The sequence below is a fragment of the Ornithorhynchus anatinus genome, chromosome 3 (assembly GCF_004115215.2).
Source record: "Ornithorhynchus anatinus isolate Pmale09 chromosome 3, mOrnAna1.pri.v4, whole genome shotgun sequence".
Taxonomy (NCBI): domain Eukaryota; kingdom Metazoa; phylum Chordata; class Mammalia; order Monotremata; family Ornithorhynchidae; genus Ornithorhynchus; species Ornithorhynchus anatinus.
This window is the reverse complement of record NC_041730.1, coordinates 84,124,765-84,147,688: the sequence shown is the minus strand read 5'-3', so window position 1 is coordinate 84,147,688 and position 22,924 is coordinate 84,124,765. Positions and strand designations below refer to the sequence as shown.

The window sequence follows — 22,924 nt, the reverse complement described above, 5'->3', positions numbered from 1 at the left end:
TATACAAGTATTGTGGGGCTGGGGTGAGTAGCAAAGTGCTTCAGAGATGAGAAACAATGACAAATCTGACAGGAGCAACAAAATTTTAGGCCCCAAAAAGCAGAGACCACCAGTCACAGAAATCATAGACTGCAGCCATCTCACAGTGCATATGCCCATTGGGCATAAGAGCATCAAATGAGAGAATGTGGATGATTTTATGCCAACCATCACCACTACCATTAGACCAATTCGGGCACATGTCCTGATGGTGGTAGGACATTCATTTCCCCATTCTCCCATTTAAAAATTTATCAAAATTTTATTTGATTGATTTTCCATTAATAACTTTATGACTTGTTCTGCTCTTCCCTTGGGGACAGAGTACTTCAAGCAAGGTTCTGGAGTGGGGTTTTAAGGGAGGAGGATAAATGGGGAGGAAAAGGAAAAGAGGGGAAGAGAAGAAGGCGGGGGGGGCAGGAAGAAGAGGAGGGTGGGGGAGAATAAGGAGAGGAAGGGGGGAAAGGGTAGAGGAGATGGAAGCGAGAAAGAGGGAAAGAAGAGGAGGAATGGAGAAAAGAGATGGAGGGTAAGGAGAAGACTGAGGGAAGGAAGAGGGAAGTAGAGGATAAGGAAGTGATGGCTAAGGGGAAAGTGAGGAAAGGGAAAGAGAGGAAAGAAAGAGGGTACTCTTGCTGTTGTGTGGACTCCTCCTCCTCTGCCACCTCAGATGCTCCTGCTGCTGCTTTCACCAGCCAGTGACTGAGGATCTGGATGGCCTAGGATGGTACGGGGAAGCCGGAGTTAGTTGCTGTCTCTCTTCCAGGGCAGCAGCTGGGGCAGGAGCTGGCTCTGGGTCAGGAGGTGATGCAGCGGCTGGATCACCAGGCCCCGTGGGGTTCATTACACAGCCAATGCAATTGGTCTGGAACCCTAGTGCCCACCTTGCTCCCGGAGCGTCCTCAGGCTGCCTGACATGGGAGGCGATGTGTGAACTGGGCATACAGCTTGGTCTCCCTCCACTCCTCAGGCTAGGATGAGATAACTCTCTGGGCCAGCCCCAGAGCTTAGTGATGACAAAAAGAACTTTGCAGGCCCTCCGTTATCCCTTGGAACTCATGCCCCTGAAGAAAACTTTTTATGTCGGTTTTGTTTTTTGCCTCATATTGTATTTTGATTTGTTTAGAAGAAGCATATGAGACCAAAATTAACACTAACGGACCGAGCCCTTGAGTAGAGTATAGAGCAGATAGATAAATGAATATTTCCTCTGTGGTATATAAACTCAGCAGCCGACCCACATTAAGGAATAATAATTATCACCATGGCTTATAATAATAATAATAATAATTATGGTATTTGTTAAGTGCTTACTGTGTGCCAGGCACTGTACTAAGCACTGGGGTGGGTACAACAGATTGGGTTGGACACAGTCCCTGTTCCACGTGGGGCTCACATTATCAATTTGCATTTTACAGATGAGGTAACCGAGGCACAGAAAAGTAAAGTGACTTGCCTAAGGTCACACAGCAGACAAGGGGCGGATCGGGGATTAGAACCCTCGACCTTCTGACTCCCTGGGCCGTGCTCTATCCATTATGTCATGCTGCTTCATAGTGCAAAATAGCACTAATAGATAGCAATATAATCAAATCACGATCCCTTGTTTGTGTCCTCTGTCTGGTTTGGTACTCCCTCCCCATTTATATCTGAGAGATTTCAACTCTCTCCAACCTCAAACCCTTATTAAAATCATATATCCTCCAAGAAGCCTGCCTTGATTAACCTCTCTTTTCCCTGACCTACTGTCCCTCCCTATGACATTATCTATGCATTTGGGACTGTACGCCTTAAAGACTTTATTATTCATTCCACTTCCAACCGCCCCAGCCCTTATGTAAATAGCCTTATATTCTGCCGCTTCCCCTATCTTTTTTTTAATGTCTGCCTCCCTAGATTGTAAGATCCTGTGGGCGGGTATCATATTTACCAAGTCAGTTGATTTGTATTCTCTCAAGCACAGAATACAGTCCTCTGTACACAGTAAGCACTCAATTAATACCACGTGATTGACTTGATTGATCAGAGGCAATCTCTGTCTTTCTCAGCCTAGGAGGGAGGAAGGACAGGTATTTTATCTTCACTTTGCAGATGAGGAAACTGAGGCTCAGGGACGTTAAGTGCCTTGCCCAGTGTCATACAGTAGCAGAGCTGGGATTAGGACTCAGGTGTCCTAACTCCGCGTCCCATGCTCTCTACAATGGACCACGCTACCTCATCACTCAGAAGCCTGGAAAACTACTAAATTATCTTACCCCATTTTACGGCTCATGGCATCTCACTTCTCCTTAATGGGAAACCTAATTGCAGTTTAGTGCTTACTAACACCTATTTAGCATTTATGAAGGTGTTCGAGACTGATAAAAGATTGGGAATCACAAATTTAGGGTAAATTAGATATCCTTAGTCTAATTTACACACCTTATGGTTACCTCTGGTAGCCAGTACCAGTTTCCAAGTAAAATGTGAAAGAGAAGCAGGGTGACTAATGGAAAGAGCATTGCCCATGGAGTGGGGAGAACTGGGTTCTAATTCCAGCTCTGCTGCTTGGGGCAATTCACATAATTTCTCTGTGCCTCAGTTTTCTCTTCTGTAAAAAAACATGGGAATAAGATACTGTTCTCTCCTGCTTAGACTGTGGTACTGTGTCCAATATACTTCTATTGTACTTAGCCCAGCATGTAATATTGTGTTTGACACATAATAAAGGGCTTAACAGGTATCACAATTATTATTAGTGAAAGTCATTCATGAACCAGCCAAAGGGTATTACTTCACAGCATACTGGAATTAATAGAAACTCATTTTATCTTTCTTTAACCATAACCAAACTAACCCACAAAGGCTGCCAATGTGGGCTTATTAAGAGTGAACTTTGAACCCAAAAAACCTATTATTCTCAGGGTTTGTAAACCATTAAATTGCTGATAGAAGATAGGTTTAATTGAGAGAAATGATTATTAGGCATCACAATTTACCCTCCATAGCAATTACTATTTAGGAAAATTCAAGAGGCAGATTGGATTTCTAGAGAAGATAAGGTTTATTCATTCATTTAATAGTATTTATTGAGCGTTTACTATGTGCAGGGCACTATACTAAGCGCTTGGAATGTAAAATTCGGCAACAGAAAGAGACAATCCCTGCCCATTGACGGGCTTACAGTCTAATCGTTTAGCTACAGATCCTCTCGAAAGCATTGTTCTCTTTTTAACTATAAGAAGTAGCATGGCCTAATGCAAAGAACACAGGCTTGGGAGTCAGAGGACATGGGTTCTAGTCCCACTCTGTCAATTTCTTGCTGTGTGACCTTGGGCAAGTCACTTAACTACTCAGTGCCTCAGTTTCCTCAACTGTAAAATGGGGATTAAATACCTGTTCTTCCTCCTACTTTGAATGTGAGCTTCAAATGGAACTGGGACTATGTCCAACTTGATTAATTTATCTACTTGAGCACTTTGTAGTGCTTGACACATAGTTAGCACTTAAATACAATAGTAATGAAGAGCAATAGTAACTATGATAGATCCTGACTGAAGCCTAATACTACTCTTACTGATGGTGCTTCTGGAATAGGTGTCTAACTATGTCTTCTGGTTTTGACTTATCCGTTAGGAAAAGTGACTTCCTCTTGGGTTTTACGGGGAGGGAAAGAACCCCAGATTTTGGTTTCTGCCATTAAAATATTTTTTAAAGGAATCTAGTAAAAGTGAATGCCAAGAGAAAAACATGTTCATAGCTTTTCTTATATGTTCAAAGATAATAGTATTAGTGTTGAATTTTAACCATCTATGTGGATGAAAATTTTGTGTGATTGACAGTTCCTTCCTTCATTCATTCAATTGCATTTATCGAGCACTTACTTTGTGCAGAGCATTTTTCTAAGCGCTTGGGAGAGTACATTATAACAATAACAGTCACACTCCCTGCCCACAATGAGCTTCATGCACCATTCGCAGCCCTTGCATAAAGTTGTTAGATGTCCCACTGTAGGGTTTCCATCTTTCTACCTGAAAAGTCTCCCGAGTACCCCCAAGTTTTCTGCTTTCAGACAGGATGATGGGAGCAGTCTAATGGAAGCAGCAGGGACACAAATAGCAGGGTGGTGGAGGAGATGTTGCCCAACTGCCTCTTCTTTTTCCTCTGTCCACTCTTGTGACCATGTTAGAGTCCAGGACAGAATTTGGACGAGATTTGGGGTTGCTTTACTTCTTCACTCATAAATCAGCATCGATCCCAGCCCTTCTGTATTTGTTAGGATTAAAGGAGGGCATAGAAGCAGTGTGACTTAGTTGAAAGAGCACAGGCTTGGGAGTCAGAGGATGTGGGTTCTAATCCCGCCTCCGCCACTTGTCTGCTGGGTGACCTCGGGCAAGTCACTTAACTTCTCTGTGCCTCAGGTCTGTCATCTGTAAAATGGAGATTAAAAATGTGAGCCCCACATGGGACAACCTGATTACCCTGTATCTACCCCAGCACTTAGAATGGTGCTTGGCATAATTATCATTATTATTATATTCCTCCCAGGTTCCATTAATCAAGATGTATAGGCCTCAGTGATTAATGATGAGTGAGCTGCATCCACAAATAGGCAGGACAAACAAACAGGATTTAATTTGGAACATAAATAGAGAGGTACAACACAAAGTCAGAGCTACACTAGGAAAACCTCTAAATAGATCAACTTCCCCTAACCTGGTCTACCTTCCTATCAGTTTAATCAGGTGGAATCAGCTTGGAAGAGGCTCCTCATTCACTCAGCATCAGAAGGGAAAAGAGCTGAAATCTTTCTTGGTTTATGGAGGGAGACCTGTGGACATGGGTCCACTTAGAATGACCCTAATTAATTTATTCAATCACATTTATTGAGCACTTACTGCATGCAGAGCACTGTACTAAGTGCTTAAAGACCCTCCCCAAAGAAGTCAGGAGTCAAGCCCTTTGGTTTCTTGGGTAAATTGTTTCCCTCCCTCTCTTTCCTACAATGCTCCAGTCTTCAGTTGGATCTTTTGCTTGAGTAAAGACTGACCATAGCGGAGCATTTGTCAACAACCTTTTGTATCTCTTCAAGAGATTTGTCCCGGATCTGACACCGGGGCGCATGCAGGTGGTGTGTTTCAGTCACTGAAGCCAAACAGTTCGGGGTACGGAGGTTCTTAGCTCTGCTCCCCATGGAGCTTATCAGGGCACAGATGACTTACTTCAACTTCCACACCCTCTGGACCGTGTTACATGCTGTGTACCAGACCGTATGACCCACACAGCAGAATCTAGTAATAGCTTTCAGCACTATAGTCCTGATAGAAATCTCTGAGAAGAGGGTTAACCTGGTGTAGGCTTACTTAATCTTGGCTTTAGTCTGTGTAATTCTAACTGCAAACCTGTAGAAATTTGCTTCTTCTACAAGGTGACTGAGTCATTTGCGTGTCTTCTTTTGGGATCGTTAACACAGAACTGCTTCTAGATGATTGACTCGAAGGTTTTTTGTTTTTATCCTAGTTTATTGAGTTTGGACGTGTTCCTCAGAGGTCCAGAGTTTATTTAAACATCTGCTTTCAAGTTCCTTGTTGGCTTCTCAACTAAAGTGGTTGAGAATTTAAATCCTCATACGCTGGGCCCTAGTGGAAATAAATATCTGCACCAGAACAGGAACCCAAATCCACTTCTAAATCTGTATACCGGGAACTGAGGAAATTCTAGAACACTAAATTGTCTGTGAAATGCGCCTCTTTCTGCGACAGAGCCAGGGGTGGCACTTCTTGGTATGATAAGTGCTACTTGGCCACATCCTGTACCAGTACTTGAAAGCAGAGCAGGCTCCTACCTGCTCTCTCACTGTTGATTTTCCTTCCCTGCTCCTTCCATCTCAGCTCACACATTAATTTTGAGTCCCAGGCCCTTTCTCTTTCATTCGAGAAGTGTCAGGGGTTGGGGGGAATAGAGATAGAGAACTAATGTAACCTCACTTCAAAGGATATAGCAAACCTTTTTCATAAATAACCTTTTTACATAGTAGCATGTTTAAAACCAGGGCCCACAAGGAGGCCCAACCGATAGAAGAGAGAGGGAATTTGATAACTGAGTTAATGTACTCTCTTCTTCCCCCACCTTTTCTGACCGCAGACCTCAATTAGGAGGTCAGAGAAAGCAGGCAGGCAGCATAGGGAAAGGGGCAAACTTTGGGCTTCTCCCACTTTAACATTTAAGAGACCCTATAGTTATCTAAACCAAACAAGTAAGCAGATTATTCTATCTTCATTTTCCTTAATAATACAAACAGTAGAACTGTTTATTTTAGAGGCCTGGGCTCAGTACCATGTGGTGTGCTGTGAAGTGCCCTCAGTGGTTCACCCATTCCTGCAGGTGAAAAGCACTCTGGAGAAGCAGCGTGGCTCAGTGGAAAGAGCATGGGCTTTGGAGTCAGGGCTCATGAGTTTGAATCCCAGCTCTGCCACTTGTCGGCTATGTGACTGTGGGCAAGTCACTTAACTTCTCTGTGCCTCAGTTCCCTCATCTGTAAAATGGGGATGAAGACTGTGAGCCCCACGTGGGACAACCTGATTCCCCTATGTCTACCCCAGCGCTTAGAACAGTGCTCGGCACATAGTAAGCGCTTAACAAATACCAACATTATTATTATTAACATCCAAGCTATTTATAAAATCTTGAAACATATGTTTTCTTTAACCCAAGTAGTTTTCAGCTTTTAAATTCTGTTGCTGTTGCGAAGCCCCACAAAACAACATGAGATGTCATAAACCTAATGGTAAAGGTTGGGAAAGGGTTGCAATTTCCAGGGCAAGAGAGAACATGCAGGCTAACTGTCAATTTCCATTCTTCCCACTAATCCTGCCCTCAGAGCTAAAAGAGTTATTGGAAACTCAAAAGAGAGTTAATGTTAAAGGGATACTTTCCAAATTAAATGGGGCAAGTTTGATAATGGTTAGGCACATGAGAGGAACAAGGAGCTTTTAAGACACTGCTTCCAGACCTGCGATTGTCCTGTGACTAATTTTGGAAATTTTATGTAGTTGGAGCTTCATGGCCCAGTTTCGTGAGAGAACCAAAGACCCCTGTTTTCAAAGTTCCACATTTCCACCTCAGTCATCACTTCTACCCCTAAAAAGCATGGCATAAGATCATTGACCGAATACTTGGAAAGTAAGGACTCTCACATGAAGCAGAAAGGCCTGGTGGAAAGCACATGGGCCGAGTAGTCAGAGGACCTGGGTTCTAATCTCAGCTCAGGCGCTTGTCTACTGTGTGGCCTTGGGCAAATGACTTAACTTCTCTGTGCCTCAGTTACCTCATCTGTAAAATGGGGATTAACACTGTGAACCCCATGTGGGATGTGGACCGCATCCAACCTGATTAGCTTTTATGTACCCCAAGGTTTAGTACAGAGCCTGGCACATACTAAGTGCTTTAAAAATACCATAAAAAGAGAAAAACAACACTCTAGAATTTGGGGGCATGTTCTGCCATGACTGCAAAGCACTGCCTTCCTTTATCCTGGGCCCTAAGAATGGTACTTTGGTTGAACAGTGTCTGCACCGGTATCTGGGCCCTACCACATTGCAGGTCACTGATAAATAGTAACTGCTGCTGCTTCTAGGGAAAGGAACTTTGCCCCACAACGTCACCCAGCAGGGTGGAGGAGGTTGATTTATGATTCCCAAGGTCTAATCCTCATGGAAAGTGGGTGAGGAGCAGGGAAAAGGGAAGGGGATCCCCCTATCTCCCTTCCTCCTGCTCTGGGGGCTGACTCAGCCCCGAGAGTTTCGCCTCAGGCTTAGCGGTTGCCCCGCCTAGAGCTGGGCAGATAGTTGCCCCGGCCTCCTCCCTCACAAACTTGTTTTTTGGTTGTGTCTTGTTGTTGTCTGGGGGCCGATCCAAAATATCACTTTGGGATGACCCCATCTGGAGGAGGGAAGAGGATGGGTTGCCTCAGGAAACTGGTCTCATTAATTTGTTCATTCAATCGTGTTTATTGACTGCTTTCTGTGCGCAAAGCACTATACTAGGCGCTTGGGCAAGTACCATACGGTGTAGCGGATAGAGCTCGAGCCTGGGAGTCTGCAGGGCACGGGTTCTTATCCCAGCTCTGCCACCTGCTTTCTATGTGACCTTGGGCAAGTCCCTTTGCTTCTCTGCTTATGCTTTGCTTTGCTTATGGGAAGCAGCGTGGCTCAGTGGAAAGAGCCTGGGCTTTGGAGTCAGAGGTCGAGTTTGACTCCCGGCTCTGCCACTCGTCAGCTGTGTGACTGTGGGCAAGTCACTTCACTTCTCTGGGCCTCAGTTACCTCATCTGTAAAATGGGGATTAAGTGTGAGCCTCACGTGGGACAACCTGATGACCCTGTATCTTACCCCAGCGCTTAGAACAGTGCTCTGCACATAGTAAGTGCTTAAAAATACCAACATTATTATTATTCTCTGGGCCTCCCTCATCTGTAAAATGGGGATTGGGACGGTAGGCCAGACTGTATTCACTCCAGCTCTTACTCCACTGTACTTCATTACATAGTCAGTGCTTCACGAGCCCCCTAATTACTGTGAGCCCCACGTCCCTGCCCCCAACAAGCTCCCAGTCTAGAGGGGGAGCCAGGCATTGACAGAAATAATTGCAGATGGATGCGTATGTGCTGGAGGGAAGGAGGAGGAGGAGGGAAGGAGCGAGTGCGATGGGGGGCCGAAGTGAGGTGAGGTAACTGCGCGAAGGCTGTCGGGAGGGCGGATGAGGGACCTGCAGGGGACCGCCATCCCGTCCCCGTTGCCAGGGAAAGAGGAAGCCGCCACCTCGGTGGGGCCCTCAGTAGGAGCAAGGTCCCGCGCTGTAGGCGGGGAGAAGGGCGCAAAAAGACGGCCTCAAAGGAGCGCCAAAAAGGCGGGCCTAAGGAGAGAGGGCACTGAAGAAGGGCTAGAGCGAGGGGCGAGGGCCGGTACGCGCATGCGCCGGGGAGGAGGGCGCTAGAGGGGGCGAGGCCCGGTGCGCGCATGCGCCGGGGAGGAGGGTGGTGAGAGGGAGAGGTCCAGCGTGCGCATGCTTCGGGGAGGAGGGTGGTGGTTGGGGGGGGAGAGGCCCGGCGTGCGCATGCGCTGTGGAGGAGGGTGGTTGGGGGGGGTAGAGGCCCGGGGCGCGCATGCGTCGAGGAGGAGGGTGGTGGAGGGGGAGAGGCCCGGGACGCGCATGCGTCTGAGCGGAGGGTGGGAGGGGAGAGGCTCGGGGCGCGCATGCGTCGGGGAGGAGAGTGGTGGGGGGGGAAGAGGCCCGAGGCGCGCATGCGTTGGGGAGAAGGGTTGGGGGGGAAAAAGAGGCCCGGGGCGCGCATGCGTCGGGGAGGAGGGTAGGGAGGGGGGAAGAGGCCCGGGGCGCGCATGCGTCAGGGAGGAGGGTGGTGGGGAGGGGAGAAGAGGCGCGGGGCGCGCATGCGCCGGGGTGGAGGGTGGTGTCGGGGGCGTGGCTAAGGTGTCGGGGGCGTGTCCCGGGGGCGGAGCCTGGCGGGGCGGCTGCCGGAGCCGGTCCCGCTCGCCATCCCGCCCGCCCGCCCGCTCCGGCCCGGGAGGGGCTGTGCCTGCCGAGCCCCCGGGGGCTCACCCACCTGCCCGCGGGAGGGACCGGCCCGCCGCCACCTGCCCACGGTGAGACCGGCGGCCCGCGGGGGAGGGGAGGGCCGGGACCGGGACCGGGACCGGGACAGGGACCCCGACCCCACCCGCCGTGCGGGGCACCGAGGCTGCGGCCGCCCCGCCGGAGCCTACGCCCGGGGCCGGGGGGTGGGCAAGGCCAGGGCAGGGCACGGGAGGAGAGGCGAGGGGCCGCCCCGGCCCCCAAACGCCCGTTCTTCCCCGCACCCCCGGGGCGCAGACCGGTCCAACCCCGCTGGGGGCTGCAGGATGCCTCGCCACGGACGGAGGCGTGGTCGCCTCCGCCCCTTCGGGCCAGCAGCTGCAGCAGATGCAGCAGCAGCAGCATCAGTTGCAGCAGGAGCAGCATCAGTTGCAGCAGGAGCAGCATCACTTGCAGCAGCAGCAGCATCAGTAGGTGCAGCAGCAGCATCAGTAGGTGCAGCAGCAGCATCAGTAGCTGCAGCAGCAGCAGCATCAATAGCTGCAGCAGCAGCGGCATCAGTAGCTACAGCAGCAGCATCAATAGCTACAGCAGCTGCAGCAGCAGTAGCTACAGCAGCTGCAGCAGCAGTAGTTACAGCAGCTGCAGCAGCAGTAGCTGCTGCAGCTGCAGTAGCTACAGCAGCTGCAGCTGCATCGGGAGAAGCAGGGATTGTCTCTATCTGTTGCCGAATTGTACATTCCAAACGTCTAGTATAGTGCTCTGCACAGAGGAAGCGCTCAGTAAATCCGATTGAATGAATGGCAGCAGCAGCACAGGCCCGGGACCTTCCCATCCTCCCCAGATGGGCCCGCAGGCCTGCCTGCTGGGGTCCAAAATGGGAAATCACCCAAGGGATTATCCTCCCCGGTAGGGTGGCTCCCTGCAATCGCAGAATGGCAATGTCGGTTTCTGCAGATTGCTGTCGGGGCATCTTTCCTCCCCAGATGCTGTGTGTACCAGACCTTGAAAGGGAGGTGGGGAGAAATACATGGGTAGCGACATGATGGAAGGAATTAGTCAGTGGTTGCCGGTTAAGGCCTCCAAGGGCTTGCCTTCGCTAGATGAAGGATGAAAAGTACCCCCCTGAGTTTGCAGGCCTTCCTCTTAAAACAACAACAAAAAAATAGAACCCAAATAACTTTGGTTTTATTTGTCTGAGTTTTAAGCACTTATTCTGGACCACTTAATTGACTTTATGGGGCGAGGGCACACTTTTCTTTTCCACCTGCACTCCCCCACACTTCCTGGGGAAAAGGGGAAGAATGAAAGGTGGGTTTGAAAATCAGTTTTACTCTTGTATAAATGAACTCATTTTGAAAGCACATATCATTTACATGAATGAAGTCTTTGCAAGTAAAAGCCTTTTCTTGGTTGACACATCTGTGCTTTCTTTTAACACAGCCTCAGATGTCAGAGAGGCAAATCCAGCCTTTCTACCGTCTAGGCCAGAAACATTTAAGAAATTTAAGAATCCCAAACTGTCCCTGGCTTGCTTTGGTGAATGTTAAGTACTTTTTATTATATGAGTGTTTTGCCAAGGCAACTTAAGGGAAGAATTCTTCCGTTCAACCTGGGACCCCTTTGGTCGCCGTCTTTCATTGGGGTCATACATGGTTGGGTTTAAATTGTGAAGGTGAAAAGGTAATGGAATTTGGGTGTGGCAGGCAATCTTTGAAGAGTTCCTAAGGACCCAATTTTGGATCTTTTCTGTCTGGTTTTGTAATTTTCAGCCCTTTGGATGAGCTGGGCGAGCTGAGCTGAGCGATGAGTCCAATTCCAAAATGCTTTGGCCCCATAGATGTAAACCCGTGGGTTCAAGTGGCTGTCCTCGCCATGTAGTTGGCACCCATGAAATTGAGGGGACCTTTGGAAACGCGGGGTCTAGGGTGAGTGATGAAACCTTTAGGTAAGTCAGTATGTTATTTATTGAGTGCTACGAAGTGCATGGGGAGAGTATAGTATAGTATAACAGATTTGGTGGACAGGTTCCCTGCCTACGTGTATGTGGGGGGAGGTCTCTTTTCATTCATTCAGTCGTATTTATCGAGTACGTACTGTGTGCAAACCACTGTACTAAGTGCTTGGGAAAGTACAATACAGCAACAAAGAGTGACAGTCCTGCCCACAATGAGCTCACAGACCAGAGGTGGGGAGACAGACATCAATACAAATAAACAGGCATCAATATAAGTAAAGTTACAGATATTTACATAAGTGCTGTGGGGAGGAGAGAGTGGGAAGAGCAAAGGGGCAAGTCACGGTGATGCAGAAGGGAGTGGAAGATGAGGAAAATTAGGAAGGCCTCTTGGAGGAGATGTGCTTTCAGTAAGGCTTTGAAGTGGGGGAGAGTAATTGTCTGGCAGATTTGAGGAGGGAGGGTGTTCCAGGCCAGAGGAAGGAGGTAGGCCAGGGGTCGGTGGCCAGATGGAAGCACAGTGAGAAGGTTAGCGCTAGAGGAGTGTGCGAGCTGAGTTGTAGGAGGAGTGAAGAGAGGTGGGGTAAGAAGGGGCAAGGTGATGGAGTGCTTTAAAGCCAATGGTGAGGAGCTTTTGTTCGCTATGGAAGTGGGTAGGCAACCACTGGAGATTTTTGAGGAAGGAGGTGACATGTCCTGAACCTATCAGAGTGAAGCATAGACTGGAGTGGGGAGAGATAGGAGGTTGGGAGGTCAGAAGGGAGGCTGATGCAGTAACCTAGGCAGGATAGGATGACTGATTGTATTATCAAGCTAGCAGTTTGGATGAAAAGGAAAGGGCAGATTTTAGCGATGTTGTGAAGGTGAGACCGATAGGACTTGGTGACGTATTGAATATGTGGATTGAATGAGAGAGCTGAGTCAAGGCTAATGCCAAGGTTACGGGCTTGTGAGATGGGAAGGATGGTGGTGCTGTCCATAGTGACGGGAAAGTCTGGAAGTTAAGATCAGTAACTAGATAGGTTGACCCAAAAAAAGTCAAAGCAGAGATCCCAGCTGCTGCTCCTGGCCAGCAGTGGTTTTGAGCATTTACCCCAGTGACTTCCTGCTACTCTAAGATGCCACATCTGTGTCAGCTTCTGCTTGTCAGGAGCCTCTGGGAATAGATACACCTAATTGCTCTCCCAAACCACATTCCTGTTAAATTCCAGAGGCCCTGAAAGCCAGCTGAGAAGGACTGGGGATTTGGGATGCCCAAGTCTTCATCTTAATATCCCTGATTCCTGGTTCACTGGCCTAGGTTAATTCAAAATACAGATGATCTTGCCCAAAATAAATAAACGAACAGATGAAAAAACCCTGTATTTAGGTCTCTATGAAGTGATCTATGTTTCTTCTGTGGTGGGTCTGCTGACCGATGTAAATGCAACTTTAGTTTTTTTATTCCTTTGGTCTTCTGTAAAATTTCAAGCCTTGGGCCTGGGTGGACAGGAGAGGAGAGTGGATCCCAGTGCTTGTTTTTGGGGAGCCCAGCATTTGAGGCATCCATTGGACTTAAGTGGTATTTGGGTTAGGCCCGGGTTCAAGATATTGGCCTATGAAGATTGTTTTTCTGCTTTTCATAAGGGATCTGATCTGTTTGGGATGGATCCCATAGCACTTATGTACATATCTTTAAATTATATATTATAAATGACTTATTCATGGTAGTTTCTCTCTCCCCCTCTAGACTGTAAGCTCATTATGGATAGGGAACGTCTGCTTATTCCATTGTATTATACTTTCCCAAGTGCTTAGTACAGCGCTCTGAACAGAGTAAGCACTCAGTAAATGTCATTGATTGACTTGCTTGCTAATGGGAGGCAATAGATTATGCCCAAGGGCTTGAAGCTGTGGTTAATGTAGCTAGACTTGGTCTTTAACCACCTGTGCCCATTGACACCCCCACCTCTCTTGCCTTTGGGCTTAGAATTCTCCATGGCAAAAACTGTGATCATATCTGACATAAATTCCTCAAGGGGAGAGACCACGACTTTTATTGTGCTTTCCCGAGTGCTTAATACAGTGCACTACACAAAACAGGCACTCAATAAATAGAATTTAATTTGGGGAAACTGTGCACCCAGCCCTGCCAGAATGTGTATTTTCACTATGTGTTTTGGCTTGAATGTTGTTAGGGAGTTAGGAAAAACTTGGCAGACACCAACCTGTTGGTTATAGGATGCCGAGGTGTCAGAAGAAATAGCTCGTGCATGTGCACCTGAGCACGGCCTTGGCTATTGAATCCAGCGAGGGTTTTGAGAGACCGCAACTCTTGCTTTTTCAGAAAACTGCGTGTGCAAAGGATGCTTAAATCCGTGCTACTTTGCAACTGGCAACCTACTCTAAGGCTACAGTTGGTCACAGCCCCTGTAAACATTGCCCACCAGATGGAGGAGAAACTAAATGCAAATTTTAAATAAAAGATGAGGTCTTACAATAGACGGCCTGCAGCTGGTGTCCATCAGTACCACGGTTAGAGTTACATATATTATCTTTTCTGGGAGAAGAGCCTATCTTGTTACATGTGAGTCTCATGGATATTGGAGTTGCGGTTTCCTCTCCAAAAAGTCAATTATGAAATGTGAAATGAGTTTACAGACTGATCTACTTGCACTTGTACTTAGGAAAATGGAATTTAATCATCAGGAAGCTAAAATATTGAGGATTTTTCAGTGGAAAGCAAGAAACCCATTTGGCTCTTGTTTTCCTGTTATGCTCATGGGTCCTCAAATAAGGTAGAAACTGCTTGGTTTAATGCTTGGTTAATAAATGTTTAACTGTTGCTGACAGATCTAAATAGTTTTTGACAAAATATCTTAAGCAGGTTGAATTTCATTTACAACATTTAAATTCCTAAGGTATACTAATTGGCTCATCATTTATTTGATGAAAGGAAATATTTGATGATTCGAAAGTGACTACTTGGTTCTGAAAATTGAATTGATCTCTGAAATAATAGAAAAATGTAATGCAGGAAACATGTGCATACTATCCCAGCAGTTTTATGTATCACTTTTGGCCTTATATATCTGTTTATATAATTTATGGGAGTTTAAGTGAGAAGCTGTCAAACTTTCAATGTTTTTTCAGGAGCTAGTAAATATTAAACTTTGACCTACTTAGTTGGTCCTTTATATTATTCAGATTTTAAAGCATGTGCACATCATCTTAAATCCTACAGTCAGATGACTGACTTGATTGATTCAAGTGATGTCCTTAATCCTTATTAAGAGCCATTCTCGTTCTTAGGGAACCTTATGACATTATACTTTATAAATCTAAGAACATGCATTTTCTTACCATTCAGCGCTCTAGTCCCATTTGTCCTCTTCATCCTAAAGCAGTTGTCTTTAAATGAATTATTTTCTTTCCATGTGGCCCCATTTTTCTCCTAATACTCCTATCGAGGGTGACAATTTAAAAGTCCTTGTAACGAACATAAAGCGATAACTTTATAAAAGGCAAGTGGAAAATGAGTTGAGAAGCAGTAGCTCTTAACCTGAAACAGTAAGGAGTTAGAAATCCTGGGCTGTCAGAGTGAAATAGATGTTAGTGTAAATGTTTGCTTCATTTCCATAAACAGACAGTCTTTGAGAGAATCGAGAGAATAATTTAATGGAGTTGGAAAGGTAATAGGGCAACTTCGCAGAAATGCCAATGCACTAAATGTGTTCATTTTTTAAAATCTGGAAATACCAGCCAATCTCTAAGATACGAAAGAATGTTTACTGCATTAATTCGATGCATTTTAACTTTTGAAGTTTGTTTCTTGTGGAGAAATTATGAATCAGTATAGCGAACATAAGCAAAACCCTCCAAACAATAAATGAGCATGTTCAAGGAAAAGGAGGAATAAAGGTGGAGAAGCAATTATTGCTACGGTATTAGCTCCTGGTAGTATTCATTTCTCCACTTCCTCTATCTTTCTCCTTCCCAGAATTTGGGCCCTCTTCGATCTGAAAGTAGAAAAACAGCTTTGGCAGAAAATTATTAAAAGGGCACAAAAGGCCCCTCCCATCCCCCTGGATTTAGAAAACTTGCATAAAATCTCTTGACTTCTACGGGTAAAGAGGTCGCAAATCCTACTTAATCCCTACTGGGAAGGCCTTCAAGACTATACTACTACTACTAATACTGATGGTATTTGTTAAATGCTTACTATGTGCCAAGCACTGTTCTAAGCGCTGGGGTGGATATAAGATTATCAGGTTGTCCCATGTGGGGCTTCATCCCCATTTTAAAGATGAGGTAACAGGCACAGAGAAGTGAAGTGACTTGCTGCAAAGTCACCCAGCTGACAAGTGGTGGAACTGGGATTATAACCCATAACCTCTGACCCCCAAGCCTGTGCTCTTTCCACTAAGCCAACCAGACCAGTAGATCCCAGACACAGTACCTGCTTATCCATTGGCTCCGTCTGACCTATCTGGGCATTGAAAGGTAGTTAACTATGCCGATGTATTTATAACCTTTCTGGTACTTTATTCATCCTTTTTACAGTTCTGCCCTTATCAGGGCTTGAATTGCAATTCTGGAAAGGTGTTATGTTAGTGCTTATCATTATTCAGTTCTATGGCAGGTGATTGACATTTTTTCCTCCTGTTACAGTGATCACAGGAATTGGGAGAGTAAGTCACATCTGTGTTCTGGAGAAATCAGTTAATCAATTAGTGATTTTTATGTACAGTGCCTGATGCATAGTAAGCACTTACATGCCATTATTATTATTCTTGAGCACTTACTGTGGGCAGAGCACTGTACTAAGCAGTGGAAGAGTAATAATAATGGTGGTATTTGTTAAGCGCTTACTATGTGCAAAGCACTGTTCTAAGTGCTGGGATAGATACAGAGTAATCAGGTTGTCCCACATGAGGCTCACAGTCTTAATCCCCATTTTACAGATGAGGTAACTGAGGCACAGAGAAGTGAAGTGACTTGCCCATAATCACACAGCTGACAAATGGCAGAGCCAGGATTTGAACCCGTGACCTCTGACTCCCAAGCCCAGGCTCTTTCCATTGAGCCACGCTGCTTCTCTCTGTAAGAGTATGGTATAACAGAGTTGGTAGGCACGTTCCCTGCGCACAGTGAGTTTATAGTCTAGAGGGATCAAGAACCATCTTTCTCGTAGCCTTTCCAATCTCTCTTGGCCAACTTTTCCTCAGTCTGCTGAATAATATGCAAGTAGTGCCTTTTCATGATTTGTCTCCACTGAAAATATGATGGACAAAAGGAGGAAAAAATTGAAATTGATTTCCATCTGCAGAAGAAATAAACAGTATGTAGTGAATATTCCTAGGTCATAAAACAGCTAAAACTCTTAAAAGCTGCAATCTTCAAGCACTTAATCCTGCTGTTCATTGGGTCATATGACAATTTAAAGCATTAAGTACTCAAGTCTCAAGTACTTAATCTTCACACTCATTCAAGGAACGCCTTAAAAAATGTTGCCACCCTGTGATCAAGTTGGGTTAAAATACTTCTTTCATCATGGTGTTTTATTTTCGAAGTTAATGTATTTAGACTAAATTTCGGAATCATGAACTAGCTTGTTCATATGAAAGTATCTTTGGGAGTGAGTTTGTATCCTCAGGGTGGAGAGTTTGCAAATATATCATTGGGAGGAACAGTTTGTTAAAAAAAAAAATCTTTGAAGATGGCAGTCAAATAATCTTGTTGATTCAGGAGAATCAGGAACCTCTTGTTTGGAAATTGGGTACTTTGGCAAAGCAAAACATATTAAAGCTGATAGGAAATACGGATAAGGGAAGGTTAGCATATTCACCTCTTTTTGGGAATTCTCACTGTTAGTGCAGTATTGACTTGTGATATCAAAAATATTTTCTAATATTAGAGCCTAATTCTTTTATATTCAGAATGTGAAAGAAATTTCAGTATCATTGGAAAAACGTTCCCACAGAGCAGTTTTGTAAGAGTAACCTCTAAAAGCAGCATTTAAAATTGTATGTGATTTTTTAATATGTTTGTACCATTTGTTCAAATGGGGACTTAAATGTTTGATGTTAGGTAGCGTGGTTTCTTTTTATTTTATTTAAAAATCCAATTTATTTGCCAACAAGTCATCTTCATAAAACAAGTGAAGGAATTGTTGAGTCATCTTGATTTCCTAATGAAATAACCAAATTTATAGATTTGGTATGTTGCTAAGGAATACTATTGGTATCCCTTAGTGCTTTTAAACTCATTAAATAATAGTTCTTTGATATCCCAGAATATATATTCTGTCACAATGGTCTAAAATATCTAGAATTCATTCCTAAGCAGCAAACTTAAGAATGAATAGCATCATATTGATTAACTTGCAAGCATTGTTTTAAAAAATGCTTATTTTAATGATTTGCTGACTTCCAGGATAGAGTAATTATAAATTAAATCAACTTCATTCTTAGAATATTTTGTTTACGGAGTAGCGTATGTAACAATTATTGCCATATTTTTTGCACCGTTTTATTTATATTGAAGTTAATTTAACTTTAAAATGGAAAAACAATATTGTCTTAAAAATCTGGAAGACTTTTGTAAACTTGCATAAATCATCCATTTATTCTCATTTGATGACTTTGCCTCTTGAAGCCTAGGCCCCTAACGTAGTCACTATTCAAATATGGGACTATCAAATAGGGATGAGATATTAGCATCTAATGTTAGATTTGTATTATGATTAGGCTGGTCAGCATTGTTTAATGTTTTGTATTTCCAGCCTCCTTGCAAGCCACTTTTTTTTGATAGGACAGGTCATACCTGTCATCAATAACATTTACCAAGCCCGAATCACCCTATGAAAATGGACAGTTTTGCAATAATTCAGGGTAGAGATGAACTGGATCTGGTTTCACTGTGGTTTGAAGAGATGGAGAGGAAGAAATGATAAAAGCAATTACAAACCAAGATATGCTGGAAGCAGGGTATTTAGACCAATAAAAGATTACTGGGAAATCTTTCTTAGTAGGTTAGGTGATATTATTGCATTTCCAGTTTTGATGAGGGAAGTGAGGTAATTTGGAGGGAAGATGTCTTCAAGGAATCGGAGGCAACATTTTTTCTCTCTTTTTTTTTTTTGGTTTCAAAATCCCAGAGCAAATCAGATTAAGAAACCGATTTTGATTTCCGATATTGGGTTCAATTCACTGTATATGTCAGTCAGTCAATCAGAGATATTTATTGAGCGCTTACTCTGTGCAGAGCATTGTACTAAGCACTTGGGAGGGTATACAGTACAATAGAATAGGTAGACATGATCCTAGCCCCAAGGAGGATTGGTTTTCTGATTTGCATAGGTAATCTGGGTTCTCTATATTCAGAAAGGAAGTAACCGTTTTCACAGTGTGCTCTGAATCAGGGCACAGGAAATGTTGCTCACCACAGAACACAGAAAGATTGGTAAAATCTTCAACTCAAGATGGCATCCTAAAGGCAGACTGTAGTCAGGAGGTGAGGGAGACAAGCTATCCAACTTAGGCTATCTTCAATATTTCAAGTGAACAGTTTCATGTTTCCTGGTAGGTATGGCAGGTACTCCCAGTGATGAAGAGGACAGGAACTATAGGAACAATAAACTGAAAAGTTAATGAGGGGGAGGGTGTAAGATGCTGTCTAGTCATCCCTCCCTCCAATAAAGCTCCCTGCTGCCATGCTGGGCAATGAGATGATAAAAAATAACTTCAAAAAGGGCAAATGAGGTAGATAATCAGCTTGAACCAGAGGTGTACATGTGTCATGTGCCTTTAATTTGTAGTTCTGCCTGTGCTTTACAAGTTTTATCTCATTAATCTTCACGTCATACTGGTGGAACAGAGATGGCAGTATTAGAAGAGTAATTTCTTCTATAGTTTTCCCAAAGGATGTTTATTCAGTTCTTGAACAGCGGGACATCAGTCAATAATGTGGTATTTAAGCCCTTACTATGTGCCAGGCACTCTACTAACCGCTGGGGTGGGTACAAGCAAATCGGGTTGGACACAGTCCCAGTCCCACGTGGGGCTCACGGTCTCAATCCCCATTTTACAGATGAGGTAAATGAGGCACTGAGAAGTGAAGTGATGTGCCCAAGGTCACACAGCAGACAAATGGTGGAGCTGGGATTAGAACCCCTAACCCCCTGACTCCCAGGCCTGTGCTCTATCCACTGCACCGTGCTGCTTCTCTAAATCAGTGGTATTTATTGAGCGCTTACTGTGTGCAGAGCACTGTGCTACTTACTCATTTGGGGTAGTACAATACAACAGAATTGCTAGATGCTTTCCCTGCCTACGAAGGAGCTTACAGTCTAGGGAGGGCGTGTTTATGTGAGGAAATGAGCCAGGGGAACTGCGGTATTGGCAGGAAGGGCTGCTGGGGAAAGGCACCTGGCTCAGGAAAGTTTGGGAGAGAAGGAGGAGGAGGAATGTTAGTGAGAGACCTGACTCCGAGAAATCCAACACTACTGGTCTCTTCCTGGCCGCTCTGCGGCTTCTTTGTATAGATGCCGATTGGTCCTAGATCATATCTAACCCTAACCTTTGGATAGGCATTTGTCGGTTAGTACAGTAGGTTATTTTGTAGTATTCAGTATTCACTTTGCATGGGTGTCCTTTTTAGCATCTTTTTTTCCCTCATCTCTCGACTGTCTTTGTCAGACTTCTGTTTTTAATTATCATGAGGATGGTTTTTAGCCCTGTTAGCTTTTTGGTGTTTAGAGTACTACTAAAAGCGGTAGCATGTCCTAGTAGAAAAAGCACAGACCTGGAAGTCCGAGGACCTGGATTTTAATCCCAGTTCTGCCAATTGCCTGCTTTGTGACCTTGGACCAGTCATTTTAACTCCTCTGTGCCTCAGTTGCCACATCTATATAATGGCAAGTTTATACCTATTTTCTCTTATTTAGATTGTGAACCCCATGTGGGAGATGAATTGTGTTGAACCTGATTTACTTGTATCTACCCTAGTGCTTAAATGAGTGCTTGACACACAATGCTTAAATACAAATTCAGGGACATGCCTAATGAAAAATTTGCAATATAAATTTTAGTGACCAGTATGCTTGGGGGGAATGAGAAAAAGACTGATTACTGGAGCTTAATTAGAACCTGGCCTGCCCATCTATCGCAATTTATCCAGAACAGCCCCAGAGATTTTGTAAACTATCCCTGACAGTCTTAGAAAAGTACACAAATTTTGAAATTGTAACTGCTTTAGGAAACTTTTCAGCCTGTCTTACACCTAGCTGCTCTTGCTCACTTTAAATTCTTAAGCTTGTATGTGGTGTTGGAGCATGCTCCATAATTACTTGTGTTAGGCTCCACAGAATCCAGAGATCTGTAAAGAATGCTGGTGGACTTTAGCCCTACATTTTCTTTCTCTACCATTCTTATGGCCCCCGAGAAAGAAAGGGAAAGATGTACAAGCTTGGGAGGGTATTCAGTTATTCCAGTTTTCAACAGATAATGTGATCAACCTTGCCTTGCATTACAGATATTGCATATTAAGTACTTTTTGTGGCATGACTACTCATAAAATGGGTTAATATATTTTGTAAATCAAAAAAAAGCATACTCACTTGGATTAGGGGGAAAGGCTTCTAAAGGCTTAGGAATTGATTTTGACTACTCTTACTAGAACTTGAAGGCATTTACATTTTTTTTTAATGTCTTTTCAAAGTAAAGAATTTAAGTGGCGTTGGGCTAATGGGGAGTTGTTGGGAGGGGCTGCCTGTGATGTCAAACATGCGTGGCTCTATTTCACTTGGTGCAATTAAATTGTTGGGAAAAGGCAGACTAGACAGTAAGGAGATTGCTCTGCTTCTCATACTGAACTTGTCCAGACAGAATTTGGGATGTTCTTTCTCGGATTGACCCCATTAGGGAAGTTGCTAGGGGCCTGGAAGGCTAGGGACTAGAGACAGACCAAGGTTATTTTGGTGCCATGGACAAATATTGAAAAAGTCACCCCCACCTAATTAATGGCTGTGGACTGCACTCCTTGTGTCCCACAGATGATGTCAACTCTAGTCTATACGCTCATTGTGGGCAGGGAATATCTGCTTACTGTTAAATTGTACTCTCCCAAGCGCGTAGTACAGTGCTCTGCACGCAGTAAGCACTCAATACGTACAATTGACCGAACTACTGATTGACTTTGCGCAGCTTCTTAAGGAAAGGCTGCCTGGGGCTGTTTCCAGGTTCACTTGGAACTTGGGTCGAACTGAGGAGGATCGACCGCCAAATGCCCAACTTTGTTGCCAGATCAGCTCAGCTGAGTGATCCACTTGTTCTCCTGCTCTTCGCTCGATGCATCAATGTACACATACGAGGGGTCCATCTATATAAGTGGTGCTATCCAATATACAGAGATGGCCCCTCTGGCCTTCCTGGATCCTCCTGCAGAGACCCAGTGGTTTGAGCCATGCTGAATAGGTTCAGTATTTGAGCCCAACTGATGCAGTTTGACACCTACAGGATTTTGCATCACAAAGGACCCAACCTCTAAAGCCTTGTTAGGTGTTGAGTGCTGCCCCCGTGATAGGATGACCATTTTAGAGTGGGCCAGGGCCTTTCTGCTTCCTGTTGAGGATGTTCTTGGAAGGACAGGGGTCTTGTCAGAAAGAGTAAACCAACATGGCGCTCTGTAGATCTTGCTGAGAGATGAAGAGAAGAGGAGCAGTGTGGATATGCGAGAGGTCCATGAGAGGTTAGAAAATTGGAAAGGGCTTATTATTATTATTATTACTGTGAGCATCTTAGGGTGTAGTAGTCCCATCCTGGGTGTCTGGAATATAGGAGAGAGACTGGTCGAGTAGAGTTACCTGGAGTTAAATTCCCACTGGGCTGAATCCCGTCTCCTTACTCTTGTAGCCTGTGGGCAATAGAGGAGCAGTATGGCATAGTGGAAAGAGCACGGGCCTGGAAATCAGAGGACTTGGGTTCTAAACCCGGCACTGCCACTTGCCTGCTGTGTGACCTTAATCAATCTTCATACTTATTGAGAACTTACTATGTTCAGAGCACTGTACTGAGCACTTGGGAGAGTATAGCACAACAGAATTAGCAGATATATTCCCTGCCCAGCGTGAGTTTACAGTTTAGAGGGGAGAATGACAAGTTTTTAACCTTTTTGTGCCTCAGTTACCTGTAAAATGGGGTTGAAAACTGTGAGCCCTATGTCGGACATGAACTGTATCATCCTTGTTTCTACCCCAATGCTCAGGACAGTGCCTGACACCTAGTAAGCACTTAAAAATACCATTGAGCAATATATGAACTGTTTTCAGAAATTGGAGTAAATTTTACTGGTGGGTGGGAATGAAGATGCCTTAGAAGA

The 22,924-nt window shown here is 44.7% G+C and overlaps 1 protein-coding gene across 10 annotated transcripts in view; it reads left to right on the top strand.

Moving 5' to 3' along the window:
• The first annotated feature begins 9,610 nt into the window (after window positions 1-9,610).
• CCSER2 (coiled-coil serine rich protein 2) overlaps window positions 9,611-22,924 on the top strand; it is a 207,692-nt gene continuing 194,378 nt past the window's right edge. For 3 of the 10 annotated variants that reach the window (XM_029059684.2, XM_029059683.2, XM_029059682.2), the window contains exons 1-2: window positions 9,617-9,680; window positions 11,382-11,557. The gene's annotated coding sequence lies outside the window, so the exon portion shown is untranslated. Of the gene's footprint in view, window positions 9,681-11,381; window positions 11,558-22,143; window positions 22,295-22,924 lie in introns of those variants that run through there. The other 7 variants (XM_029059681.2, XM_029059680.2, XM_029059686.2 and 4 more) reach the window with 6 other exon arrangements.